A 15,801-nucleotide genomic window follows, 5' to 3' on the forward strand; every position below is an offset into this window, starting at 1 on the left:
AATACCGGCCCACTAGTAGGAGTTATTGTTAAATGATTGTCTTCGTGATAATTATCTAGCTTTGCCACTATATGTTATGTTTTATATGCTAGTATGGTATAATATTATGTGATGGTGGTAGTAGGGGGAATAGTCTCCGTAATCGGTCAAAGGACCAAAGGGGTAGGTCGGGCACCCCGGTATGCCTGACAGTACGATTATGTTATGTTATCATGTAGTAGTCAGAAGTGAAATACTCCCCGAAACCAGTTGAGACAAAACGGAAGGGGTAGGTCAGATACCCTGATATGTCTGATAAGGGGTAGGTTGAGCACCCCGATATGCTCAGCAGGGGTAGGTCGGGCACCCTGGTATGCCTGACAGTATGTTTCTTATTGTTGGATTAGGTGTCTAAGCCCATAACTATTTTGGTATGTACTTGACCCGATTATGAGCATGGTCCTTTGGGGTTGCTTTCACTATAGAAACTGGTAGGATGAATTAAGGAGAAAGAGGATTAATTATGATTTATTAATATATTATGTGAATAAAATATTAAAAGAGAAATCATATTGTTTAATTAATATTGATCAAGAATTAATTTAGAATTGATTTTGGGGTCAAAAGAGATTAATTAAATTAAGAGGACTGATACTGTAATTATAAGATAGTTAAAGAGTTGGGCTTAAGATCCATAAGGAAGCTATGGACGAATTCTATATGGGAGTCAATATAAAAATCATCCAAGGGGCCTTCTGGAAAGATCTTTGGGATGCTTAAGGACTAAGCAATTGGATTAGGGTTTCCAAGTTGAAAACCCTAATAGCCTCAACTATATAAGGACCCCTAAGGCTCCCAAAAAACGTGGCTAAGCATTCCTAAGAGTATCTTGGATGTTTTTGGTGCCTCTCCTCTCCTCTCTCTCTCTCTCTCTTGTTCATTCTTGTTGCTTATGGTTTTGTGACCCCATTAGAGGTGCAACACTTGGGGCACTAGGCTTTCAGAAGTCAAGATCAAGAAGGTTTGTGATTGTTATTGCTACATAACAATCAAGGTAATATTCCTAACCCTATTCATATGTGATTTTCAAATTTGTATGCTAGTAAATTAGGGTTTATTGCTTTGGTATTCAGTGTTGTATGTTTAAATTAGAAAAATCTAGATGAAAGCAATTAGGGTTGCATGAACACCATCGAAATAATGTTATGCTCATAATCCATCAGTGGTATCAGAGCTTAGGCCGTTTTTCTAGTTGAATAAATGCAAAAGTGAACTGCCAACGGATCAAAAAGTCAAATTTTTGTTGTCCGCGCAGCCGACTCAGTGAGTCCATCAGTGGACACGGCGAGTAGCATGAACTCAGTGAGTCCATCATTGGACTCGGCAAGTCCATGGTGCTGTTGCCGAGATTTTCGATTTTTTGAGCGATTCTCGATAAGGATAATTGTAAGAATTTGGGTATAGAAAAGGTTTGGAAATTATAAGAATTGTGGTTTTCACTTTCAGATTAAAGTATTTGGGTGGTACTCCTAATCTTTAATCAGATAAGACTCAGAATTGAGAAAACAGAAGAGAGATGTTCAAGATGTTATGAAGAAAAAGAGTACCAACAACAAATTTCGGATATGATCATATAACCAGAAAAACTTCTAGTCTTTAAACTGCCACATGACATTTTTATGTCCTAAAACTGTCAAAACGTAATAAACTAACTTAAATTCGGGTCTAGAATATGGATCACAAAACTGGGTACATTTACCAAAAATCCGGATTTCTGATGCATTTTTAGTATAGTAATAAACTAACTTAAATTTGCGTCTAAAATATCGACCCTAGCCAGGGGCTGCTGCGACTTGGACACCGCTCCTAGGGGCGCTGCCCCCGGACCCCCATCCGTTTAGGGGCTTCGCGCCTAAATAGCAGTATACTCTTAACAAAGACAAAATTAAACAAATGTGCACTCCACACCATACCGATTTGTTCAAGAACTGTCAAAGTGACATTGATCAACAAATTAACCTCATTACACTTAAATAACATTAGTGATATAAAATCACCAACAATAAGTACCAAAACTCATTTTTCTTGCCTAAAATCGATTTTTTTATGTTTGGAATGATTATCCTTATCAAAATTAATGGATTTGGTTAAATATGGATAATATAAGATTATTATGAGTCACTTATTTGACCTGGTAATTTTGAAAAGTTTCAAATTACACCCTTTAGGTTTTATAGTTTAAATTTGAACTTAAAAGTTTTAATTTTTGAAATTTAATTAGTTAAACCCTAATGTTTTGAAAGATTTCAAAACTTGTCCTCAAGTTTTGGAATTTAAAATTTAATTAAAAGGTTTTAATTTTGAAATATTAAATTTTAAAAGCCTAGTAATTTGAAAAGTTCAAATTACATTCTTATGGTTTTATTAAATTAATTAAGTGTATAATTAAAAGATAGTCAATGAATCCATAATGATATGGTTTATATTTAATTAAATTAAATGTGTAATTTTATTAAATTAGACCACATAGTATTTTAAAAGTGCAAAATACATCCTTATACTATATAAAAGTAAAAGTCTAATATTATATATGTATGAGTAAAGAGTCAGTCTTACCGTTAGTAGGCCTCATTCATGAAGCTATTCTATAAGGGGTGTTTAAGGAAGCAACCTGTAAAATGACCGCCATTAGGTATCCACTCTTACCCACCACATTCTTGACTAGTGGAGGGTCGTTAGCCGAACGGGTAGGATACGACACAACCTTCCATTATAAGTATAATGAAATACAAAGTAACTAAACACTTTTACAAAATTCCCAAATCTTAGTTACTTTAGGAAAATTGTGGAATTGGTGTTAATCCATGAAATTTCATATTACACCTTATTGGTCGTTAGTGGAGCGTGTGTGGTTAACCAGCACACTAATATGAGACCAATGAAGGATGTCAATGGGTAGCTCGTAGACTATCATAGATCAATAGAGTGTGTGTGGTTAACCGTCACATTGATTAGGTGATGGACATCTTTGAGAGTACCAAGCTAATTTGCATGGTTATCCACACCATGTTTGTGATCCTCAGCATCCCAGTCACAAACTTGAAGAGCATAATTGAGATTAAACATGCCATTGAAAAGTTCAATGAATCTCAAAAGATCTAGGAATTTCAATTCATTTAAAACCTAATTTTCAATTTTCGTTTTTCATGGTGGAAATTGGTAAATCGTCATTTACCTACCTTCAAATATTATGCAGCTGGATTACGGAATACATCTTCCGATTTGTAGAATGTTGTGTTAGATCCTAGCCTTGATATCTCATTTGGGTGTTTTATTAAGGACTCAATAAACTAACTTGAATTTTATCCCGTCTTGTAGATGTCTAGTTATGACAACTATGGTATTTCCAAATCCTTTGGAAAAAGTTTTCCTCATAAAAGTGGAAGTCCACGTAACGATCAAGGTGAAAGATCAATCCCTTGTTTATGGTTAAGTGGAACTTCACTTCCTCAAATTATTCTCCCTGACCCACAAGTTCGAAGACTTGAAAATTTTAAGATTACTCAAGCCCTATTGGCAAGTAAATACGAAAATGGAAAGTTTGTGTATGCACACGTCTTGGAGATGAAGTCACACATTGAGATTTGGGAATGTTGGGTGTCATTGTCTCAAGGAAGTTGGCTGTTGACTTGGTTCTTCAATCACTTCCCGAATTATATAGTGAGTTCATTAGAGAGTAAATTTGTTTGGTAGATCAACCTCCCATACTTCCATGGACAATGGCCACATTGGAAGTCCAGAAAAGTTTTCTCTACGCAATAGAAATGCTAAGTCTGAGATTGTCCCGTGTACCATTCCAAAAGAGTCCATTTGTTTTCAATGCCAAGAGAAGGGACATTAGATGCGAAGCTGCCAGATTTACCTGAGAGATCGCGAGGACGGGAGAGTCAAGATGTATGACTCTGCTTCAGGTAAATCCACTATCTAACTTTATTAAGTTCCTATTTGGAGATTCTTAATACATGATGTGATAATATTTCATTTTGATGTGTTATAGGACTGAAGAAAAGAAAAGGAGCTTAAAGGAAGAAGTGAGCTGAGTCTGATCACGAAGAAATGGATTTCGATCGCATGATTCGATGATCAGATTTTGAGTTGCTTCTTAGAGTTATGATAGATTGCTTAGGAATATGTAATAACATCGTTTTCATTTGAATTTGTGTTGTAAGGATAAGTTTTCCGCACCTTTTTATAAATAAAATAAATTTTGAGTTTTGTCTTATATATATCTCCTTACATTGTCATTTGTGAAAATTGATGTTTGTGTGTTTCTATTATAAGCAATATTAAGTGGATGTGATTCTTAGTTATGTTATTTATGGTAGTGTCGTAATTTTCTAAGTAAGGAAAGATTCCCAATGCCCAAGTTTCAATTGGACATAAGGTTGGAATCATATGGTTTGAGTCATGTGATGTATGAAAATCTTGGTACTTAGGAATTTAAAACTAATTACTTGTTCATGTAAGTATGTGAGTCAAGACTAGGAGATCTGATACGCAATGTTGTGCACTGATCAGATCCACCACAAATAACAATAAGATTATTCATCATGATTTACTAAAATTCTAGTAAATGTCGTTATGCTTACAAGATTAAGTGTAATTCTGAATCATTGAAAAGTTTCAATGAATGGCAGAACGAATAAGAAGAATCAATTGGGAAGAAAGATAAAAGTTTCTCCAATCTGAAAAGATGGGAGAATACTTTAGTATCATGTTTTATGATCAACTCATTGATTATGAAACTATATTACAACCAATCCTCTAAGTAAATCTTAGTGCACTAGTATGGCTAAGAAGAGGAATCAGGAATTGTTGAAGTGGTTAAATCAAAAGTTGAATCATACTTCGTTCTAGAATCAAGTCTTAGAATCGTACTCCAAGATTGTGATATTGAGTTATACGTCTTCAGTAAGTTTAAAACACTCATCAAGTGTGGAGTAGGAAAGGTTTTCTTATTCTTGAACATTTGAAATTGATAAGTTGTGATGTCTTTGATAAGACAAAGACCGACTAAGACCAATTGTGTGAAGTGTTGTCTTGATAAGAATTCGCACTAACTATTGAGTATTTGTTTGTCAAGAAATAGTTCTTGACAAGAGAGTATTATATGTCAAGAGTTTAGTGGGAGTCTAAATGGTCTTGAAAAGTTTCAAGAACTAATCAAGAGTAAACCTAGTTTTTTATCACTAGCACACGATTTGAGGTTTATAACCTATCATGTTGACATATTATTGGTTTCTGTGCCATTACGGTAGAGTTATCTTTGCATGTGAGTTCTAAGAGTTCTCATTTGAATGCATAAAGGAAATACACCTTGATCAATGAAAGTTCATTGATCTGTATGGGTGAGCTGCCTGACTACTTGGAAGACATGGTAGGCCCTTATGCTGCCAGGTGGTAGGAAATAAAGATTGAAAAAGTTCAGTCCATATGAGTTTGGATTTGTCACAAACTTTGTCTTATGATTATGGTTATGACAAATTCACATGGACAGGAACACAAACACCATAAAATCTACGTGTCATAAGGTTTCTCTCCTTCATGAAAATGATTGTGAGGAAACGCTTTCACAAGGAAGATTTTAAGGAGATAGCGATTGTGTAAATTGCATTCTCAAAATCGATTATGATTGCGGCATCCCTCTTCATATTTCGAATTGTGATATTTGGCAATTATTTTAAACATTTAAGAATTATTGCTATAAGTGCTGAAATTTTTAGACACGCGTATGAGCTATATAAGGAAATGTGTATGAGTTTGAGAAGCTTAGATAAAGGCTTATCAAAGCATTTCATATCAGAAGCATGAACTATCATTGAGAAAGTCAATAAGTATTGTTTTCTAGAAGTTTAGCTGATTTCTAAATACGTGTTGAAGCTAGTGGGAGCATAAATGTTATGCTAGTATGGATATAATTATCATGTTAGTAGGAGCATGATTATTAATTTTAAGTGTTGCAAGTTAGCAATATTTTCACTTTGCAAAGTTTCAGGGGTTGAAAAGTTGTTTTGTTATAATTAAGGGAGAGAATATTATACTTCATTTCAAAATCCAAAAGCTTGGATCAAGAAATTTAAATCAAATTTAGTCAAAGGACATATATGGATGTTATGTTGAAAAGGTTCAACTTAAAAGGATTCTATATAAACAATATTATAGCAAGAAACTGGTAAAGTATCACGTTTTTCATTATGAATCGTGTCTTGTACGCTTCGGGTATAGGATCGATTGCATATGCTATAATATTCGACCGTTCTAAATTTTCCAAATACCTAGGGCGTTAAGAGGTAAAAAAGGACTGGAACCGGATTTGACTACAATAATTAAACAACTGTCAAGGACGATCTAAGGTTCGCCAATGATTGGTCGCTTGTGGATAGTTGGAAGTATAGTAATGGATGGACCATATTGACATTATTATGAATAGATAAGACTTTATTTAGAATGAGTTTTCATATGAAAAATATGGAAATGTTTACATATTGGGAGTTTGACGTTAAGAATTTATGTCTAGATTAGAAACTTTGATGCAAGAAGGATGTTCAAAGGAATGTACTTTGAATGTGAGACTTCGTATCTATGGAATTGTCTTGTAACAATCCTCAATAGAGAATTTTGTAATTTCATTGGCAAAGTCTTGGTGACTTTGACTATATGACATTACGAAAGGATCGTTGCATAAAACGTTAGAATCTAGCATATTCTAATAGTGTCAAGAATTTGGTATTCTTACACTAGTGATAAGGATTAGAAATTGTGAAATGAGCATCATTGGAAATGTTTTCAATTGATCTGTTTCACAAAGTAATAACCATAGGTAAACATAGTATGAATGCTTTGGAGCATGGGACAACTGTTGTTATAGTTCAAGTAATAAGTTGATTATTCGAAACATTATACAATGAATAACGAGTAATCAATGTGGTGATTGAATAAATGTGTTTTATTTATACTCAAAAGTTTTGGGTCCATATAGGATTAGTATTATTCTTGTGATTCACTTCGCATGTTTTGACTTCCCAAATAATAAGATTATTCAAACCATCCACAGTCGCTTATGCTTTGGAAGTAGGTATGAAAGAAGACTGTCATGAATTACTTGTAGATTGTCTAAAGTGTATTAGACATAGCAAAAGTCTTCCACAACGTTCATGAGTACTTATGAAATAAGATTTGAGTATTGGATTAAACCCACACTCACTTGAATCGCTTCATGGATTTTATCACGAGTGATTAGTGAGACGATAATATCTTATATTCTTCAAACGGAGACATATAGTTGCAGTTTACGAGTCAGTTTCTCGTTGATAATATGTAAACGCACCAGTAACTTGGTGCTATGAAACATATTGTTGTGTGTGATTTTATGAGTAAATAGAGCAAGCATATGAGTCAAAGTTTATCCATTCCTTTTACCCAAAATGGGATAAAAGCAATATCCGTGGGCCCCTCGATGATTTAGTGATGACACCCTAAGCGCTTGGCCAAGCCAAGACTAAGTTGATGTGTTCAATCATAGTCTGTTGCCAGTCATCAAAACCGGAAATCAGGAAACAACACATAGACTGAGAGAATGATTATAATCCATGTCTCATGTCTATACAATATCTATAATGGAGGAATATATGATCCCTTATTTAAAGGTCGCGTTACTGATAAGACCAGAGTTAACAACGGCTTTTGAAAGCTACGATTTCTTATCATGTTTTGAAGTCGTACTTGCAAAATAGTTATTAGACTTATCCAAGTGGGAGACTGTTGGATTAGGTGTCTAAGCCCATAACTATTTTGGTATGTACTTGACCCGATTATGAGCATGGTCTTTTTGGGTTTCGTTCACCATAGCAACCGGTAGGATGAATTAAGGAGAAAGAGGATTAATTATGATTTAATAATATATTAAAAGTGAAATCATATTGTTTAATTAGTATTGATCAAAAATTAATTTAGAATTGATTTTGGGGTCAAAAGAGATTAATTAAATTAAGGGGAATGATACTGTAATTATAAGATAGTTACAGAGTTGGGCTTAAGATCCATAAGGAAGCAATGGACGAATTCTATATGGGAGTCCATAGATAAATCGTCCAAGGGGCCTTCTGGAAGGATCTTTGGGCTACTTAAGGACAAAGCAACTGGATTAGGGTTTCCAAGTTAAAAACCCTAGTAGCCTCAAATGTATAAGGACCCATAAGGCTCCCAAAAACGTGGCTAAGTATTCATAAGAGTATCTTGGACATTTTTGGTGCCTCTCCTCTCTCTCTTGTTCATTATTGTTGCGTATGGTGTTTGTGACTCCATTAGAGGTGCAACACTTGGGGCACTAGACTTTCAGAAGTCAAGATCAAGAAGGTTTGTGATTGTTACTGCTACATAACAATCAAGGTAATATTCCTAACCCTATTCATATGTGATTTTTAGATTTGTATGTTAGTCAATTAGGGTTTATTGCTTTGGTATTCAATGTTGTATGTTCAAATTAGAAAAACCTAGATCAAAACAATTAGGGTTGCATGAACACCATAGAAATGATGTTATGCTCATAATCCATCAGTTATATGGTATGTGGTGTGATGGGGGAACTCACTAAGCTTCGTGCTTATAGTTTCAGTTTTGTTTCAGGTACCTCTTCATCGAAGGGGAAGGAGTCGGCACGGTAGCAACACATCACACACACATGATTCCGCACTATGAGTTTTCTTGGGGTTGTACTTTGACAATATTATTAGGTTATGACTAGGTTTGATACTTGTGAGTTATGGTTATGAAATGAAATAACTTGGTTATATTTTCAATAAAATGTTTATGAAATGTTATAACAAAAATGAAATTTTTGGTCTTGAAAATTTGGATGTTACAAACTCACTAATCCTTCGAGCTTACATTTATCGATTATTGTTTCAGGTACTTCTGATGATCGCGGGAATGTGAAGTCGTTATCGTGCACCTCCTTATATTTTCATGATTGATTCTGGGGATACTCTGATGTTTAAACTATTTTGAAAACAAATTGTAATAACTTAATGGTTTAAAGTGTTTTAAAAAGTTTTAAATTGGTTTGAATTTTATGGGTGTTACAAATAAAAATATAAATATAAGGATGTTCTGAATTAAAAAAAAAAAGTTGATAGAAACCAAACACGTAGATTACCCTAAACCATAGGGATCAACTATATAATTTACCCTATTGATATTAAGAGTGAAAAGTAAAGTACGTTGTTATTTTGACAGCTTGTAGGAAGCGTAAAAAAAGATGAAAATAAAAAGGCACGAGACATATTAGTGATCCATTTTAAGCGATTCAAATACATGGAATAGCTTGAAATATACAAAAAGTTATCATATCATGTCGTCTTTTCGTTGGAGTTAAAACTAACAAACACAAACACAAACACAAACACAAAGCAACAACCGACCCTGAATAAGACCTTATGAAACTTTTCTACATTTAAAATTTCCAAATATACCATATTTAAATAATAAATACTTACATAAACGTATAGTATTTTATAAATGAGTAACTAGATAGGTTTCCCCCGCGTTGCGGGGGTTGGAGGGTATTGAAATGAGACCAAGTAACATCTTATTCTGTTGATTAATATTACTATAATAAAAAATCAGTATATTTAATAGACCCGTGATGTCAAATATTCATAAATAAAAATATGTCATATCAGAAACTATCATTCAATTCCATGATGAGATGGAAAAAAACACCACCTCTGTAAGGAATGAAAACTAATAACAGGGAAGAAATCACACTTCTTCAAGAATCATCCGATCCATTTCGTAATTGGTTGATTTATTGTTCTTTAGGTCCACACCTTTTAACAACAAAAAACCATAAATAATGGGAACTAAAAACAATGAAATATGACTTTTGCATAATCACCAAAGGATATTGTAATTTAATATTATATATCCTTGCATTCCACACACACAAAAATGTTGTAAGATCTTATCCAACACCACATTTAAGAACAAACTTTTTAAAATTTCTAGCAAAAACCCCATTTTTATGAAATTTAAATCAAAGTCAACATATGATGAAATGATTATGATGGAAAACTCTTATGTTGATCCAAGCAATGCTAAAACAAAGTAATTAAAGATAAAAACATGGATATTATACCCTTGATATACCTTTAGTTATGTCATTGTGAATCCTTCTATCTCACATCGTTAAGATCACTCCAAGTAATGATCATTCCAATATACCTGCAGAATATAATATTCAATCATGTCTTAAGTTGTAGCAACTTAGTTGCATTTATAATAGTACGCTATATTAAAAAAAGTAATGAAATCACGTTGCTATATCGTGTAAAAAAATTCACCTCAATGAAATAACAGATGGTTGTTGAAATGTCATGTGCGCTGGTTCTGTTGTCTATGTACATATATTATGTAACCATGGAGAAAATAACATGCAACCACCACAACTTGGTACTTTTTACTACCGGGTAATGTATTCAATTAAATAATCCATATCCAAGTTGATGGCAGTCATCCTCTCCTGGTATTGCAATAAAAGCATTGCCTTCACCCCATGCAATGGAGGTTTTACTCCATTCCTAACTTCAAAACAAAAAATGCAATAATCTCAATGAAGCCAAAATAAAAAAAAAAAAAACAAAATACTACAAAGCCCAACTTGATCTTCTTTAAAACTAATCAACCACATCAAACACAATAGACATGAAGTGCTTTTTGCAACTTTGGGTGCCAATAATAGTCGTTTTCTTGGAACAGGGACCAAAAATGTTGCAAAAAAATCAACAATAGATATGAAGTAATTTACTTTGATTATTAAGAGCATAATGGTAAATAAATTTTATAGACATACCAACATCATCTTTGATACGACATTCCGATACAAGCGGATAATCACAAATGTAGCCCCATTTTGAGGGAAAAAGAAGGTAGGTGAAGAGTAAAGGCATGTAGGTTGGAAAAAAACCAAAAAGAAAGTTGCAATGAGAAACATAAGTTTAATACGAGTGTGTGGAAGATTATAAAGAATAACATGAAAGGTAAGAACATTGTAATATAGTAGTGGGCATGTCACGTAGATGGTAAAGTTCAAGATCTGCATCTGTAGCAATCTTAACTGCTGAAAAAGGTTTTAGAAGACAAAGTAGGATACCTTTACTTTAGCATGTTAACAACACAACTAATTACACAACCTATAGAGTAATGTCGGACAACTTACATTTAAATCTATATCAGCATTAGTTATAGACAAACTACACAAATGATCCCCCAATATCCCTTTTATCTGCAATATTAAGCACGAAAAGTTTTTTCTTGCACCATGGTTCCCTTATTTGTTGTTTTTGTAAAGTTTTGGACCCTTCTCCAAATAAAATGAATGTGTTACCATTTTTACCATAGCTCAGCTTCGTGAAAAAAAGGGAAGAACTAGAGTTCAGGGTAGGCCCAAAATTCAGATTACAGTAATAAGTATATGAATATAAAATAATTAAAACTTCGTAAAATAATTAGAGAAAGGGTAATATAGTCATTTTACTTAGAACATGGACCAAAATCGTTAGGATACATTGAATTGACTAAAAAAATTATCATAAACCTTAAATGAGAACCAACTGAAAATTATGCTTCCCCAACAAAATTTTATTTAGCCTGATCGATCTAATAATGCATTATGCCCCTATCATAACAAACAGTTTAAAATAATTATTTAAAAAAAATACAGTTGTAGTATAAGAATATGATGATTTAATCTAAGGAGTATTACCTCCATGATTTCACATAAGGGCTGATAAATTTGTACTTGATAAGCCTGAGGAAGTCGATTGCTATCACAAAGATTTTCAGTAGTCCATAGCAGGACGAAATTATGAAACGAGGTTTGTGGATTCTAATTATCGTCATTCCTCCAAACCCCAGGTGAAGAAAAACATAAAAGTCTTCAAGTTAATTGTTCTTGAGTGTAATAATAATAGAGAGAAAATATGAGACAAGCCCACAAGCATAAAACTGTTAAAGAATTATGGTTTGTTTGTTAGAAAAAACATAAAAAAGGATACAACTTTTTGCTGGTGATGTTTGGAGAACTCTTCTTTAGAATTTGTACATCCATACTTCCTGTGTTTCACATAAATAATCTGCAGCTCAACATTTTCTAGATTTGCAAATATAATTCCACAAGTAATTGATGAAAAATAGATTACAATTTGAGTTTTAAGCAATCAAAATAGTCACCTAAAAGTAGAGCTGAAAGACACGTTTCACTGACTAATCAATACAAATTCTCACTATAAAAAAACAAATGCAAAAGATTAGTTACAGGGAACAAACCAAATTTTGTTAGAATGCTAAAAAACAAAAAATGGTGTAGATATATAACATAAATGTACCAAGAACAAAATGATTCAAGATGTATTAATGATTTTTATTTGTTAAATAGATGTCGTACTCAACTTCAAAACCAAAACTGGAAATGTTAAAGTTTGCAACTTTCATTGTTTGTTACCTCTTTCTCCTTCAAGAACAAAAAAGAAAAAGAAACCATCGGAATCTCACATGGATGTTTAATCTTCTGAGTTCTTCTTATATCTTGATTTAAAATAACTTAGAAAATCAAGAAGCAATCATACCACCTCCACACAATAAAACACAATCTTAGATTTTGAAGATTCAAATTCTTCAAATAGGCAATGAATGTACTTTCTACATAAATAACATAGTTGAGTTGAAATACATGAGCTTTCTTCCAAGCCAAATGGTCCATTATATCTATCGCATCTTTAACTCATTCATTTATGCTTAATATAAAGAACTTTCAAAACCCACAATATAATTAGCAAAATAAACCCAAAAAAGATGAGAAATTTGATTGTAGAAATGATATCCTTACGTATATTTTGACCTTTTAGTTGGTATAGAGCTACGACCTACTCCCCGATTGTGAACGACACACACGTCACTACCTATACGTGTCTCAATGGAGCTCCAATCATCATCGTCGTCGTTTGGTTTTACGGTTCCGAGGACACCCTAGATTCGCGGGTTCCATGAATCATGGGTCGCAGCTAATCCTGACCAAAAAAAACCATCATGTCATTTTATTGATGAAATGAGATTGTAATTAGGGAAAAGAGATAAAGAGAGTTCGGAAATGCCTATGATCGATAAGAATTCAGTAAGATTATATTTAGGAAGAAAGATAAAGAGATTTATCGGAAGTACCTATGATGATTAGAACTTTGACGGGGCAACCGCCGTAGGTTCTGTAAAAGATGTTTATACCACAGTTGATGATTGCATCCCCGCCAGTTTGGTATTGTACGACGTCGCACAGCGGCATCGTTTGTTGCTGAAAATTTTCAGAATCGGTAATCCTACTATCTCTGTGTGTATGTGTGTGAGAGGGGTGTGTGTGTATCTTGAGCCGCTTCTAAAATTAGTAGTTTTAGGAGAAATAATATGAAACAAATCAATAATGAAAACGACAACACCAGAAGGAAGTCGGAAGTCGCAGACGCAGATGACGTAACAGGGAAGTAGAGACGACGCCACAAAGATGAAGGTGATAATCAGAAGATTCCCTAAAAAACGAAACAAATGAAAAATAAAAACAGAGTCGGAAGTGAAGTGAAAGAACGAAGAAGTTGTTTGGCTTCTTCAACCTTCCCGTATACTTGTGCAAAAAGCGGCGATTTAGGGCAAGACATGGAGTTTGATGAAAGATATGGAAAAGGGAGAGGGAAGCGAAAAGAAAATGAGAGTGGTGATGGAAGGATCGGGAAGGTCTATCCGTGGGTAAGAGGCGGTAGATTGCGAACACTTAATAAGAGACGTGGTATGAAGAATTTGGAGGTGGTGACAATAAGACGATGAAGACGAATCGAAAGCGGAAGAAAAGCATTCACGGAGAGAGTGGTGATTGGTGGAGACGAAACATAAGAGAGAAGGTGGAGAAGACCAAAATTAGAACACGTAGACATTTGAGGCAGTTGATCAGTGAGGCGGTGGATCGGTGGGATTAAACCAACCCATGTATACTAACTAACCCAAGGAATAGTTCCCCGGTCAGGTATTGTACTGTTCCTAACTTGAGACATTTTTAATATATATATATATATATATATATATATATATATATATATATATATATATATATATATATATATTAATTTTGCAAAAAAAAATCTAAATTTGAAAAAAAAAAAAAAGGATATAAATCTATAAGAAATATTTATTAATTATTAATTACAAACAAGTCTAAAGTACTAGTGGTGTTGGGGTAGATCATTAAAACCACTTGAGATCTGTATTTGTATAGTATATGTGCTAAAGAAACAAATTCGGCCCATTAGCTCAGTTGGTTAGAGCGTCGTGCTAATAACGCGAAGGTCGCAGGTTCGAAACCTGCATGGGCCATATTAAAAGAATTTTGATTGTCTTTTATTTTGTTTTTAGTTTTTACATAATATATACAAAGTACAAACATCTACCCTCTTTCCTTCTAAACACAGGACCATTTGAAACAAACATTTAAAATCCTTTGAAAACGAACGACCACACAGTAGCCACATACTTCATCTCATACTACACTTATTTACCACTACAAGAAAATTTTGAAACTACAAAGTTTTGCTAAAAAAATCATAATTTGTAGCTGTTCTCCTATGGAGTTCGCTACACAATAATTGTCCCAATCAATTTTGTGACGAAATTGTAGTCCGTTGCTAATTTTGGAGGGAATATAAAAAAAAGGCACAAAAATTTGGAGGGGAATCATTCATGATGCAAAGCCAAGATATTTAACGCACTTAGGATGTTACACTTTTTACCTAAACCGATATCAAATCTAACCAGAAACTACCCACTTTAAACTTATGCTTATTAACCAGAAACAACCCACTTTAAACTGATGCTTATTACATACATTCTCCATCCATTCAAGTGGAACTCCTTTGGTTTTAGGCAAAAAGACACCAATAACCAATGGTCATAACTAATGTCGTGACTCACTAGAATGCATTGATTTTAGACTATCAAAGATTAAAATTGCTATGACATGAAAAAATACATATATAATTTTCTTTTTGTGAACTATGTAAAAGTTCATTTCTTTGGCATAGTAGTATCAATCAAATACTGTTGTTTGATTGATGACCTTCGGCTAAAGGTTAAATGTTCAAATCTCACTACAAACAAAATGTATAAATTTAGTTAGCCGTTTAAAATAAACAAGAGATCACATGTTCAAAACCTACATGGTATAAAAGTATGAACTTTTGCATGTATGATCAAGTAGTGTATTTGCATATAGTCTAATCTATATTTCTCACTATGTCACTATCATATGATAGTCTGCAAGCCTCCCCAATGAAAAATCACTGAAAGTTTCAATATATCTCTTGAATAACATAATGTTAGTCTCAACTTTCAATAACAAATCCAACGTTCACCAATTCAATTAAATTGACAAAAGCAATGAGCAATAACGACTTAAAAAAAAACTTATGATTAAGATTGGCTAGGACAACAGAAACTGAAACCAGAGTCGGAGGATCTATAACTATTTAATACATTTTTATTGTAATTTGTCAGATTCGGCCTATTAGCTCAGCTGGTTAGAGCGTCGTGCTAATAACGCGAAGGTCGCAGGTTCGAGACCTGCATGGGCCAGTTTTAACGTTTCTTTTTGTTAATTTTTCTAAGTGTTTTCCATATTACAGAACATTTCTTTAAATCCTTTCATCTCTTAAAAACATTCTAAATCCCTTC

At 33.5% G+C, this 15,801-nt stretch overlaps 1 long non-coding RNA gene and 2 other non-coding genes across 5 annotated transcripts; 2 read left to right on the plus strand and 1 right to left on the minus strand.

The window, feature by feature from the left end:
• Nucleotides 1–9,536: 9,536 nt before the first annotated feature.
• Nucleotides 9,537–13,966, minus strand: LOC145014193 (uncharacterized). 3 transcript variants are annotated; one of them, XR_013665447.1, is made up of 8 exons: nucleotides 13,255–13,966; nucleotides 12,923–13,103; nucleotides 12,268–12,320; nucleotides 12,093–12,150; nucleotides 11,801–11,939; nucleotides 10,380–10,620; nucleotides 10,186–10,260; nucleotides 9,539–9,866 (listed from the first exon to the last, which is right to left on the minus strand). It is a non-coding gene; the product is annotated as an uncharacterized LOC145014193 (long non-coding RNA). The 3 variants fall into 3 exon arrangements; XR_013665446.1 differs by having other exon boundaries at nucleotides 9,537–9,866; nucleotides 11,801–12,150; XR_013665448.1 differs by having other exon boundaries at nucleotides 9,537–9,866; nucleotides 10,380–11,713; nucleotides 11,801–12,150.
• A 408-nt stretch (nucleotides 13,967–14,374) lies between these two features.
• On the plus strand, nucleotides 14,375–14,448 carry TRNAI-AAU (transfer RNA isoleucine (anticodon AAU)). The gene has a single exon. It is a non-coding gene; the product is annotated as a tRNA-Ile (tRNA).
• A 1,180-nt stretch (nucleotides 14,449–15,628) lies between these two features.
• TRNAI-AAU (transfer RNA isoleucine (anticodon AAU)) lies at nucleotides 15,629–15,702 on the plus strand. The gene has a single exon. It is a non-coding gene; the product is annotated as a tRNA-Ile (tRNA).
• Nucleotides 15,703–15,801: the final 99 nt, after the last annotated feature.

The sequence above is a fragment of the Lactuca saligna genome, chromosome 9 (assembly GCF_052625555.1).
Source record: "Lactuca saligna cultivar CGN05327 chromosome 9, ASM5262555v1, whole genome shotgun sequence".
In the NCBI taxonomy this organism is placed as follows: Eukaryota; Viridiplantae; Streptophyta; class Magnoliopsida; order Asterales; family Asteraceae; genus Lactuca; species Lactuca saligna.